The 13,815-nt window shown below is 43.9% G+C and overlaps 1 protein-coding gene across 4 annotated transcripts in view; it reads right to left on the reverse strand.

Moving 5' to 3' along the window:
- Positions 1 to 13,815, reverse strand: part of Vgll4 (vestigial like family member 4) — a 113,473-nt gene that overhangs the window by 82,239 nt on the left and 17,419 nt on the right. Inside the window, exon 1 of one of the 4 annotated variants that reach the window (XM_076940293.1) lies at positions 1,164 to 1,301. The exons of the other annotated variants lie outside the window; for them this stretch is intronic. The gene's annotated coding sequence lies outside the window, so the exon portion shown is untranslated. Of the gene's footprint in view, positions 1 to 1,163; positions 1,302 to 13,815 lie in introns of those variants that run through there. 4 annotated transcript variants of the gene reach the window in all.

Below are 13,815 nucleotides of genomic sequence, written 5' to 3' on the forward strand. Positions count from 1 at the left end.
AACTCAATGCCAAGCAAGCACTTCAGCAGGTGAAACATCCATGTTGTTTGGTTGGGTCTGCAGAACCCAGGGCCCTGCCCCTGCCAGGCAAGGTCCCACCACAGATGAATCCCAGTAGTCCCAGACCTCATTTCCTTTCTCTCTCCATCCTCCCCAACCTATGGCCTCTCATATTTAAGAGAAATACACTTGCTATATTACCTAGGCTGACCTTAAAAGTCTTGATCTCAAGCAATCCTCCTCCTTCAGCTTCCAAGTAGTCACGATAATGGGTGGAAGCCACAGTACCCAGGTGCATGGCAGTTTCTTTACAGTTAAAATAAGACATGTGTCTGCTCCCTGCAGTGTGACATGCTTATACTACCAAGTGTCTCCAGCTCTGAATAAGGTCAATCAGCTGAGTTGCAGAGGCCCCTTCAGAAAAAAATGCATGTGGGTACTACTTAATATGCCATCATTAGGGACCCAACATCAAGTGTTTGAACATCCATATCCCAGGCAGGTTTTCAATCTGTGCTATATACAAGCGAGACCATTAATACCTCCAATAAACAGTAGTAAAAGTCACTTATTATTTTCTGAGACTAAAATGGACATGAATACAACTTCTGTCAACTTCCTATACCATTTTCCCCACATCCTTGGTGGTAGGAAGATGTGTAAAAGTATGAATGTGAATTAAAGACAGTAAGTGAAACAGGGCCCCAGACCTTAGCTTTACTGACTCCATGATGGAAATGCCATCCAGGACATAAAGGAAAACAAAGATCTAATCCATCAAAGACAGTAATTATGGAAAAATGCCTAATGTGCTTTTTAGCTTCTGTAGCTCTGCTTCTGGCTAACTGTTCTTATTAACTGAAGTACATCTACCCAGATGTGGCTTTTGTGTTTCAAGTTCTTCCTGAGATGCAGTCGCCCTCCAGCTAAGAAAGACTTTCTCTTGGCCTAAACCCACATGGAAGCAGTCTTCTCTGGTGGATCCTACACAGCAGTAACCAGGATCCATCCTGTGCTTAAGAAGATTATGGTATGGCCTCAAGCACAGATGAATGGAGTCTGTTGAAGAAGAAGGCACTTAGATAAACACCCCAGACCTCTATAAGAAAACACCAAAATGCTATCTTGCAATAAAAATGAGAAAATCAAAAAAGCGTTCTTACCTTGGTAAAGTCCTGAGCTTCCCAAAGTTTCCAGCACATACTCACTTTCGGATCTTGTCAATATAGCCACTCTTAGGACTTGGTGTCAAGCACGCCACCACCCAGAGCCTAGAAGCACTTCTGAGCACAGAGGCATAGAGACTCGCCCCTAGGAGGCAGTGAGCACCCTCAGGGGTCTCCCTCTGAGGGTTTATCAGCTAAACTTTACTTTTGGTTTTGCTTTTTGTTTGTCTGTTTTGTTTTGAATTCAATTGGGTAAATTCCACAAAGCTAGACCCTGGCTCAAAGCCCAGGATTCCGGAAAGTCACATGCCTCTCAAAAACAGATTTTCAAAAATGCCTGGAATTTTTTTTTCTAAAATAACATCTGCTTAAAATTCTAGTCAAAACCCCTGATCCCCACCAACCCGACGATCTCTCTGCCTACAAGCCTCTCTCTTTCTATAGCTCCCTTCAGGTTCCTCACTGTGCAGCTGTGGCTGGCTGTCCAAGTAGACAGAACCCATCACCATAAAACAGCAAATCCACATACATCTGCCCTACCAAGATAGGTTTCTTGACCAAACTATGCTACTACAGTAAGAGGGAGATTTTTTTTTGTTTATTTATTTTACTAAGTACCATTATTTCAAGCAGAATAAAGAAAATCAAGAGAATAGTGGTATTTGGGTATCTGTGTGGACATGTATGCATGCTTATGTGCCTGTACACACACGTACACACACGTACGTACACACACACACACACACACACACACACGAGAAATGGCTGGGAAGTTCACTGGTACTTAGCACACATGAGGCCCTGGGTTTGATCCCAACATCAAGTAAATAAACACTGAACCATGGTCGTGATATCCAGATTGGAGACCACAGGGCATGGTGGTGCACACCTTTAATCCTAGCACTTAGAAGGCAGAGGCAAGTGAATGATCTCTGTGAGTTTGAGGCTACCCTGATGTACATACTGAGTTCCAGGAAAGCCAGAGCTACACAATGAGACTTTGTCCCTCATCCACCCCCAAAATGATATTCTAACATTACCGAATTATATAATTGTATTATAGTTAAACATAATGTATACTCAAACCTGAAGAGAACTAAAAGCCCCATGCACTCCTTGAGGGTGCCCCTCATACACATGGTTCCAGCACTAAAGGATGTAGAAGCAGGATGACTGCTGGGGCTTGCTGGCTTCCAATCTAGCAGAGACAATGGGAACACTGTTCAAGAGACCCAGCCTCAAAGGAATAAGCAGAGTGGTAGAGGAGGATAGGGAATATTCTCTTCTGGTCTCTGCACATGCATAGGTATATGGACCTACACACACATACACACTAAGTCCAACCCTCCTATAGAAGTTGATCTCTGTGCTCATGCATAGGTGCATGCATCTATACACACACACACACACACACACACTAAATACATGCCTATAGGAGTTAGTTAACAATATAAATTTCTCCCTATAGGGCTTCCCTTCCAGTGAGGAGCTTAGATCTTGCACACTGCATGTCCTGGTTAGGTTCCCATTGCTTTGACAAAGACCATAACCAAAAGCAACATGGGGAGAAAAGATTATTTCAGCCTACATGTCCTGATGTCCTGACCACTGTCCACCATCAGGAGAAATCTGGGGCAGGAACCCAAGGCAGAAACCTGGCCACAGAAACTGAAGCAAGAGACCATGGAGAAACTCTGCTTACAGGTTTTCTTGGCCTGTCTTTTTATATACCCCAGGATCATCTGACCAGGGCTGGCACCACCCACCAAAGGCTGGGCCTATCCATATCAATAATTAATCAAGAAAATGCACACAGACTTGCATACTGGGTAATTTTGTGGAGGTATTTTCTCAATTAAGATTTCCTTTGCCCAGATATGCCCAGGTTTCTGTAAAGTTGAAAAAAAAAAAAAAAAACTAACCAGCATTCTGTAACATCAGAAAGTAATGCATATTATAAAAAGAAGCATGGACAACCTTGCTGGCAGACAACCACTGCTGAGCTGCAGCTAACCTGGTCAGCCAACAGTGTCCGTGTTCCAGTATCTATCTCAATAATGCAGGACAGAGGAATGAGCAAAGACCTGTGAACAGGGGCGCATCTTCAGCATCCCTGTTCCCTGCTACTTTAAATATCAAGTGAAAATGGCATCATGATGATGCAGCCCCTACTCAGCTCCCAGAAAGCTGGCAGCTGGACTTCTGAATCCTGGGACCCTCTGAGAAACCTGACCAGCTCAAGAAAAAAGGCCTGGGCCCTGAGGCTAAGGGTTCCCCAGATTGTCCTCAGGGATCACCCTATACTGGAACTCAGACCAAAAGTTTTATACACAGAATTTCTGAACTCAACCATTCCTTCCCTGAGAAAATAACTAGATATTTAGCTAAGTTCAAATGTGGCAAAGTTCAAATCAAAGAAGCAACACTAGCCAGATATAGTGGCCTACACCTCTAATCTCAGCACTTGGGAGAGAGAAGCAGATGGATCTCTGAATTCAAGGCCAGCCTAGTCTACCAGGCAAGTTCCAGGGCAGCCAGGGCTTCACAGAGACCCTGTCTTGAAAAAAAATAGTATATTATATAATATATTGTAATGTATTATAATGTATAATATACATATCATATAATATATATAAGTATATATTTATGTATAATATAATATTTATTTTATTAAAATATTAATTAAAGAAAGCAGGGTGGGGTGAGAATGGTAGATCATGTGCTTAACATGTATGAAGCCCTAGGTCTGATGATTCCCATCAACACACACAGACACACACACACCCTTCTGAAAAAGAAATAAACTTTAAAAAAAGTCAGTTGCCTCAAAGTAAAATACCATCCATCAAATCAAGTATGGTACTTTAAAAAACTATAAGAAAGAAAATGACACCATTAGATTTTTAAAAAATAATTAATGGCAGTATTAGAAAATAAAGTTGAGGCCAGAATTTTGAGAGTGGCCTGTGCAAGAGGCAAGGGGTCTGTCTTATCGGAGGGAGAGAGGATGAACAGGGAGGTGGGGGGGGAACTGGGGGGTCCAAAACAACTAAGCATGGCAGGATGGCAAGAAGGGACACAGATGAGAAGCTGGCCATGTCAGGTACACAAAACCAGAAAAATTCTGTTGCCAAGGAGTTAGCAGACACAAGCAAAGTTAACAATAAAATTATATACAAGGTACCCAGGAAAGAATTCACAGGTGGAAGGGTTGTCTGAGCTGCCAAATGGAGAAAAAACAAACAAACAAACAAACCAAAACCATCTACAGCAACTGAGGCTCAAGGGTACAGCTGGCAGAGGAGTAAGCCCTGATATCCTACCCAGCACAGAATAACTACAGTTAACAACAATCATGCTTTAAAATAACTAACAGAGGGGGTGATGAGAGCTGAACCTGGGACCTCACACAAGCTAGGCAAGCAATTTACCACCAAGCTATGCTCCCAGCTCAGAGAAAGGATTTTGAATGTTCCCAAATGCAAATTAAAAAAAATACAGGTTTGAGCAATGAGTAAGCCAGTTACCCTAACCTGATCTTTACCCAGGACAAAATATTACATGGTATCCCCAAAATAGGTATGGTTGCTATGTATCAATTCTTATTTAATATAAGCTCACAAGACAATGTTGCAAAGTTTCAGACCAAGAGTGACAAAGAGGTGATCCCAACAGTTTTCTGAGAGGAAAAAAGTGGGTTGCCCATTGCAGACAAAAGCTCTAGCTGTGTACAGCCACACTCCAGAGGCTGGGGAGAGGAGCAGAAGATTCACTGCCAACCTAGGCCTCAGGGTAAAGCCTGTGTAAAAGGAGAAGGAGAGAGGTTGAAGCGTCCCATTTCCTAATAGATACTCAAGGCCAGAAGACGCCGTGTTCACATACATCCACAATCCTGAAGGAACGCTGCCAACAATGCTGTGCTCAGTCAAGCTGTCAATCAACGGGAGCAGAGCATCTCAAAGGCCTCTGCCCTCCCTCTGCTCTTCCTCAGGGCAAGGTAAAAGAGCAAACCTGAAAGACTAACCCAGAGGACGATGAAGGACTTCTTGGAATGAGGGTGATGAGGGACCCCAAGAGAGCCCAGCTTGCATCCTAGTCACCCGAACACACCAGCCTAGCCCCACGTCGGTCCTTTCTGACTCTAGAAGCCACAGTCACCCCCCACTGTCTCATTTAACCCCATAACATGACTCTGACACAGCAGCCCCATTCACTGCTACTGTGCCTTTTTCTTTTTGAGAATTTCCATAAAATGAATACCGATGGAGGGGTCATCCTTGAAGGAGACTCCCCTTTCTTAGCAGCCATTAATTGCCTGTCGATCCTTATCTTGGGGGGGGGCAGCTTGTGATGTTTCCCCCACTCTGAAATGTCTACTGGTATTTTCATTGTTCAGGTCTTAGTTACGAGGGTATATTGTTGAGATTTCTTGGGAGCAGCTCCCTGTCATATGTAGAAGATACCATCTTGCAGCAGACATGGCCTTTTACTTAATTGAGGCTTAGAACAATTAATCTCTAGGGTCACATGACCGTCAGAGGCAACCCCAGGCAGTTGGTCTTTTGCAAGTATAGTCATGACCTCAGCAGCGTGTTAGGAAGAAGGACACACTCAGACATCTGAAGAGTCAGGACAAAGAAACAAGCTGGAGGGACTAAGTCAGAAGACTGAGAAAGAGAGGAACCCTGGGTGGGTAGCAGACAGTGTCCAAAGGGGACTGGATTCTGAGCTTCTCAGAAACACCAAAACTCACAGGTACTCAAGTCTGCTAGGTACAATGGCAGGTCTTCTGGGTACCTGAAATGTCTCTAAATGGCTGATGATACAAATCCAGTCAATATAAACTGTGCACCAATCATTTCTTACTGTATTCTTTGTGAGTAAGAAAAAAGTCTACACATGTTCCACACAGATACAATTTTTTGTTTTTGGCATTTTCTTTAAAATATATAATACTTTTCATTCTTTGAAAATATCACAATTTTTAATTGTACACTTTTAAAGTTAGATTTATTCATTTTATATTTTGTGTGTGTGCGGTGCCTGCATGTATGTACGTGCACCATGTGCATGTTCGGTGCCCTCTGGAGATCAGGAAAGGACATCAGATCCCCTGGAGTTACCCATGGTTATAAACACCCTGTAGGTGCTGGGAATTGAACCTGGGTCCCCAGCAAGAGCAACAGTGGAGCCATTTATTTAGCTTGAGCTTTTCATAAATGTACACAATGTACACAGGTCATATCCAATCCATCATGCCCTCCCTCCAGCTCCTCCTGCCCCCATCTTATCTCCCTCCCAACTTTCCTATGGCCTAATCAGTGTCCAATCAGCGCTGCCCACGTGTGCATGAGTATGTAGTCATCCACTGGACTCAAGCCACCTACTCAATGTACCCATTACGAAAAGCCCAGAAATGAAAGACCAGCAATACTGGTCCTGACTTTAAAAATTTGTTGTCCCTCGTCTCCCAAATTTAAAAGGACGGATCAAGGAAAAAGTGGTAAGTAAAGAGGAAAGAATGAGGAAAATGAGAGGAAATGGAGAGGAAGAAAAGGATACTCTGGGGGCTGGGGGCATTACTTAGTGGGGTATACCTGCATAGCAAGTGTGACAACCTGGGTCCCATTCCTAAAAATGGCAGAGAAAAAAAGGCTGGAAATGCAGGCCTCAGAGTTTACAAGGTGGCTTTAGAGCATCCTATCACACTAGCATCAGGTGAGAAGCCTCACTTCTTACTAAGTCAGCATGCCCTTCAAAGCATATCTTCCAGTTTCATCACAATACAGGGGAGTGCACTGCCCACTGCCTCTCAGCTGCACTTGCTGTTAGGAGCATCCCTGGACTCTGCCATGGGGCTCATCTCACTCTGCCGGCTTGGTGACTCACAAGCCAGCTCACGGCTTTACTGGGGTACTTAGCTTCACTGTGTCCTGGGGACTGAATTCAGGATCTCAGAGACAAGCTGGGAAGCATGCTGTATTCCTGACTTACACCCCAGCTGGTCAGTTAAAAGGTAAAATGGTTCATTGGAGGGTAAAACCCCAGACAGAAAGCAAAGCTATAAATGTATTATATATAAGTTATCTGCTCCATAAACCTTTACAGAAGCTCGCTGGAACAAGGGCCACTGGGTGTGGTAGTGCACGTGCAATCCTGACAACTGGGAAAAGAAGAAAGGTCTAAGAATCCCTTCAAGACCAGCCTGGGCCACAAAGCAAGCCGGCCCCAAAATAAGACAATGTCTGTCTTTACGAAAAGGAATCTGGATAACATCTGACACCTGTTCTGCCAGAGTAGCCAGCCAATTGAACTATTTTTAGATCTCTTAAGCAATGAGGCAATAAACACCATTTGGTTAATCATTTCCAATCAAAGCAGACACATGGCAAAAACTACCCCGGTGGAGCTGAAGCACCTATTCAAAGTCTAATTTGTACTAATAGCTTAATGCTGGACTCAGTGTAAACAGGTCTGATTCTCTGTGTCTAGTTCCTGCATTTTACTCCTACACTGTAATAGACACTTCCCACATCCATTACATAAAAATACACTTTCCCATTGGGCATGGTGGCACAAGCCTTTAATCTCAACACTGGGGAGGCAGAGGCAGGTGGATCTCTGTGAGTTCCTAGCCAGCCAGAGATAGATAAAGAGACCATGTCTCAAAACAACAACAACAAAACCCCTTTCCCATGCACATACTGGCAGAGCTGAGTGGACTCAATGACTTAAAAAGAAAACATACTGAGATGGACAGTAACAGCTGGAGGGTGGGCAAAGGAGACAGAGCCAAGGACTGGACGAGTCGGTCAAAGTGCATTGTATGCGTGGATGAAATTCTCAAACACAAAGAAGAAAAACATACTTTTCCGTTTCTGTTTGTCTTTTGGTTTTCAAGATAGGGTATCTCTGTCTAGCCTGGTTGTCCTGGAACTCACTCTGTAGACCAGGCTGGGCTTAAACTTACAGGTATCCTGTCTCTGCTTCCTGAGTGCTAGGATAAAAGGCATGGTCCAGCCCTGCCTGCTTTCCTTTTCTGTTTTATTGCTGTTTTCTGGAACAGAGTCTCGCTAGGTTGCCCAGACTGACCTAGGATTCACCACCTAGCCAAGGAAGACCTCAAACTCACTGGCCTCCTGCTCAGTTTCCCCAACTCTGGGACTGTCCTGGGTCCTCCTCACTACACTTCTACACTTTAGCTACATTTCTCCTGGGGCTCTAAACCCACAGACAATGAACATGAACAACTCAAAACGCCTATAGCTGTAAAATCCTTTTTATAACACCTACAGGCCAGTCATTGCACTAACAAAGAACTAAAGAACAAGGCACTCAAGTTAATGTTTTATCTTCCAAGTCACAAATGCTAAGAAAGAAAGAAAGAAAGAAAGAAAGAAAGAAAGAAAGAAAGAAGGAAAGAGGGAGGGGTGGGGGAAAGGAGAGGAGAGGAGAAGAAAGAGAGAGGGGGAGGGAGGGCGGGAGGGAAAGGAGAGGAGTGGAGAAGAAAGATAGAGAGAAAAGACAGTCAAATATCCAACACAGGGGTCATTAGTAATGTCTCTGACACAGTAAATTGGTAAAAAGCCTTTTAAAAGATATAAAAATAACAGTTAATAACAGTCTTAGGAGAGCTGAAGAGATGACTCAGCAAATTAAGAGGCTGGCCTGCTCCCGCAGAGGACCCAAGTTCAGTTCCCAGCACCCACAGCAGGGCTCACAACCACCTGTACCTCCATCCGTCTCCAGAAGAGCCAGTGCCCCTGGCCTCCATAGGCATCTGTACTTTTGTGCACATGCTCACACACAAATGCACACATACATATAATTAGCAATAAAAATAAACATTTTAATACAATACTAATAAGCATGTAGCGCCATTGATACAATGCTTGCTTGGTATGCTGGGAGCCCTGGACTGAATCTCCAGTGGTATAAAAAAACCAGGTGTAGAAGCTGGATCTTGCAGATCTGGCCGATCTTGCAAAGAGGACTCATGTTCAGTTCCCAGCACCTGCATGGTGGCTCACACCCATCTGTAAACTAAAGTTTCAGGAGCCCCGATACCCTCTTCTGACCTCCGCAGACATTGCATGCATGTGGTACACAGAAAAACACACAGACAAAACGTTCACACATACAAAATAAATAAATCTTATTTTCTTTCTGAAAAAGGTGAGCTTACTTACAGCCAAGGTAGTTGGAAATTCAAGGTCATCCTTGGCTACATGGTGACTTCATGGACAGCCTGGACTACTGGAGATCTTTTCTTAATAATAACAATATTGACAGGGTACTCCTCCCTAGGATCCCCACCCACCCTCAAAAGTTCTTCCTTTTCCATAATCTGCATCTGCACTACTCAGATAATAATTAATAATATAATACTGTTACTTGAGAATTATGTTTCTGAAAGTATGAAACTAAAAAGAACAGAAAAAGTCACTAAGTGTAGACCAGGCTGGGCTTACACTCACAGAGCCGTCCCTGCTTCTGCCTCCCAGGTACACTGCAGGCGGCTCGCATGCAGTTTTGGTTTTGGGTGTGTGTGGGGCTCTTTCCGTTTTTACCAGGTCTGCAATGAGTGATGCAAATACCAGACTATGCTCTTAGAATACATTCCTAGAAACAGGGACGAGGTAATTAGGCAGAAATGGGCTTTTGCTTTGTTGTTTTGTTTTGTGCTTTTGCTGGCCTGATGCTTCTCAGGCCTCTGGGTTTTCAATAGCAGGGACCACAGAGACACTGAACTCGAAGGTCTGGAAAAGTACAATTTTCTGAGGCACCAGACACTGAACCTGGGTCCTCACACATGCGAGGCAAGCACTCTAGCACTAAGTCATGGCCCTGGCCACACTGTTTTACAACCAAGATGAGCAACTGAACAATGAATACGTAGCTCTGGGTTTATTTCTCAAGAATAGGGCTCAAAGCTTTCAACCATCCAGGAAAAACTCTGACTAAGACCTCAATTTTTCAGAACATTCCATTTTTCACTCTGAAGAAAAAAAAAATGACTAGGAAGGAAATAAGACGCTTTAACATATAATTTTAGTATGTTCATTGTGCTAGTCAGTGCAATCCTGAGAACCAGGGGTTAGGTTTTTAATGAAGGGGCCTACAGAGTTCAAGGACAGCCTGGTCTACATAGAAAGTTCCAAGCAGCCCAGGGCTCATGGTCAGGCCCTATCTCAAAAGAAAGAAGTTGGGGAGACAGAGATGGTCAAAGGCAAGGGGAACAAGTGCTGGCACAGCAGAATGGGGTGCTAATCTGGATTCCATCAGACCCTGGGTTCTAACTCCCGACCCACACAGCACAAAGAAAGAGAGCATATTCCTGTTGGCACAGGTCACACCTCCTTCCCTGAACCCTCTCCCCAGACAGAGGGAGTCCACAGAGGCCTGCATGTTCACTTAGCTGCCCTCCGTCCCTATGTGTTATTCTGGAACCTTCCCACAGTGAAGGCCAGCCTGGGCTACATTACAAGACTTTATATCGCCGGGCGGTGGTGGCGCACGCCTTTAATCCCAGCACTTGGGAGGCAGAGGCAGGCGGATTTCTGAGTTCGAGGCCAGCCTGGTCTACAGAGTGAGTTCCAGGACAGCCAGGGCTACACAGAGAAACCCTGTCTCGAAAAACCAAAAAAAAAAAAAAAAAAAAAAAAAAAAGACTTTATATCAAAAAACCTGGACCGCAAGGGTTAGAGAGAAGACTCAGCAGTTCAAAGCACACACACTGATCTTGCAGAGGACCTAAATTCAGTTCTCAGCACTCACGTCAAGTGGCTCTATGGGTGCTATACTGACCCACACATACCCTCAGATAATCTATATTCAAGTGTGCAGACAGACAGACAGACACACACACACAAGAAATTTATCCTGTATTCAGGATAAATTAATTAAAAAAATTAGACCAGTCTAATTAATGAAATACATTCTCTGAAACAAGAGACATTTAAGCAACATTTTCCAAAGTGTGGAAAGAAACACCCTGCATAAGGCTTGAAGAGAAGGCATGTGAATTGAGCCCTGCCCTTTACCCAGTGTGAAAGGCAAAGATTTATTCATTTCATTTACAAGGAATCGAGAAATTCAATGAAATGGCAGCTGCAACAAATCTAAACCCAAGAAAGATGCAGCAGTTTGATTGTTCAGACTTGATTCGATTTCTCTGTAAGTGGGACCGCTAAGGTAATACTGTTACACATTACACCCTCATCAAATGCTCAGGAAACAAGAATTCTGGGAGCCCATGACATTCATCTCTAAGAAAGCAAAAGACAAGAAGAGATGCAGCGTTAGTCTCTTAACAAGAGAAAAACCTGAATGGAAAGGAAAAATATGCAACAGCAAAATTAATTTCAGAGTCTGGGGAGCTAGTGACTGCCTGAAATTTGTGCATTCAGGATGAGCGGGGGGGGGGGGGGGGGCTAGCTTGAACTACACAGGTAGAAAGAACTTACTTTTAAAAAAATGTAGTTATGCATGAAATTCTCAAAAAAAAAAAATCTTTTTTTTTTTTTTTTTAAATTGAAGCCAACAAGATGGCTCAGTGGGTAAAAGGTGTTTACTGCCAGGCCTAACAACCTGACAGTCCTCAGAGGTCACATGGTAGGAGAGAACCAACTCCTGCAAGTTGGCCTCTGATACTAAAAACCATGATACTAAACCCGATACTAACACCATGGCACGCATGCAGTCATACACATTTACAGATATGTGCATAGACACAGACATACACTCAGATACATACATGTTAAAGTTTTTTTTAAATGAATTTCTTCATGGTGATAATAACAGACTACATGAGGACTCACAGAGCATCCTCCTTCCATGCTCACGTCACTCACACCAACGGTGGGGGGATAAGGATGGGGAGATGCAATGAGGGTGCAGTAAGGCTGAGCATGGCCGGCTTGCTTTTAGTCCCAGCAGGGGCAGGGGAATCTCTGTGAGTTCAAGGCTAGCCTGGTCTACACAGAGCCTTCCAGACCAGCCAGGGCTACATAATGAGACCCTATCTGGGGTGGGGGTGGGGGGCAGGAAGAGGAAGCTGTAAGAGAAGTCCACCAGGACTGAGGGTTCCCTCAGTGGTGGCTCACTTGAGTCACATGTGAGGGCCTGGGTTGATCTCTACCTAGCACTTCCAAGTGGAAAAAAACAACAAAAGAAAACAATCTACTGTTACCTTCTGTAACTAGACCAGAAGCCATTTATGAAGTCCAATCTGGCTAGAGAACCCACAGAATTCTAAAACTTATAAATTAGCATAAAATTAGCATAAGGCTCATTTGCACAGAAAGCCGGTTTTCCTCAACAATTACAGGATTTGACAATGGTAACCCCATAATCCATGAAAAATCAATTGGCTGAAGCCATTGTGTGCTGGCAAATACAAACCTAAATAAATAAAAAATAAGCAGTCTCTACAAAAGGAAAGGAAATTAAGACCCAGGCACTTGCCACACCCACTTCTGCCGACCTGAGCTCTCTAGAGCTTAACTGAGACACAGCCAGACAGCTGAAAGCTGCTGAGCTGAGGATGGCTGCCTCTCTGCAAGAACACCAGCCCGCCCTATGCTTCTGTCCCCTCCCACACACTACTAGACCTCATGGGTGATTTAAAAGCAAGTCCTGGGCATACTATGCTCACCAGAGAGCATATAAAAAACACTTCTAAATCATGTACCACAGGGCGCACTGGCAGCCCAGGGCTGGTGAAGAAATGCATCTAACAAAGACAACTGAGAAGGCTGGCAGGTCTGATTAAGGCAGAGGATCCTCACAATGAAGAAAGACCAAGAAGAGGGCATCAGCCAACAAAATGGTAAAAGTCCTTCACTGGGGCCAGAGAGATGGCTAGGTGGTTAAGAGCACTGGCTGCTCTTCCAGAGGACCCAAGTTCAGTTCCCAGCAACCACATGGTGGCTCACAGCCATCGGTAATTCCAGTTCCGGGATCTTTCTGACTTCCATGGGTACTCGACGCGCTTGAGATTCATGAACAGACATGTAGGGGAAACACTTATACATACATATAAAGTAAAATAAGAAAATGTTAATTTTTTTAATTAAGGCCTTCTTCCATGGATCTTTGGCCCTGATATTATAATTTGAATTGCAAATGACATAAAAATAGCCTGTAGCTTTTTTATATGTAGTAAAGGAAAACATGGGTTTCTAAAAGGTTGAGAAATATTTGTCTAAGGGAAACACAACCCCGCCCGAGTGTCTGAAGTGCTATTCAATGCTGGTTTCTACATCCATTATGCTAATTAACAAGCCACTTTATTTCTCCGGAGCACAGATCCATTTCTAACACTCATTATGCTAATCAGATCTGATATGAAACTATAAAAACAGCAGAATTTAAACAGCTGCCTCTGGAGGAAAGCCCTTCTGATTAAATGCCTAGCCTGGGATGCAAATTTGATTAGGGTAACTGCCCGCAACCAGAAAGTGGCTTAAGCAAGCTCAGAACACTAGCTCATCTCTTGTGTTTACGTTAAGAAGCAAAGGGAAGCTTGGGCGGTAGAGAGTGTTCTGTGATGGGAGCATGTGCCCAGCTGCCTAGCCGATGCTCCAGACACCATCAAAAATAAAGAGACCGTGAGAGGGATCCTCAAACACCCTGTGATACCCAATCC

Source organism: Arvicanthis niloticus, chromosome 9 (genome assembly GCF_011762505.2).
Source record: "Arvicanthis niloticus isolate mArvNil1 chromosome 9, mArvNil1.pat.X, whole genome shotgun sequence".
Classification (NCBI taxonomy): domain Eukaryota; kingdom Metazoa; phylum Chordata; class Mammalia; order Rodentia; family Muridae; genus Arvicanthis; species Arvicanthis niloticus.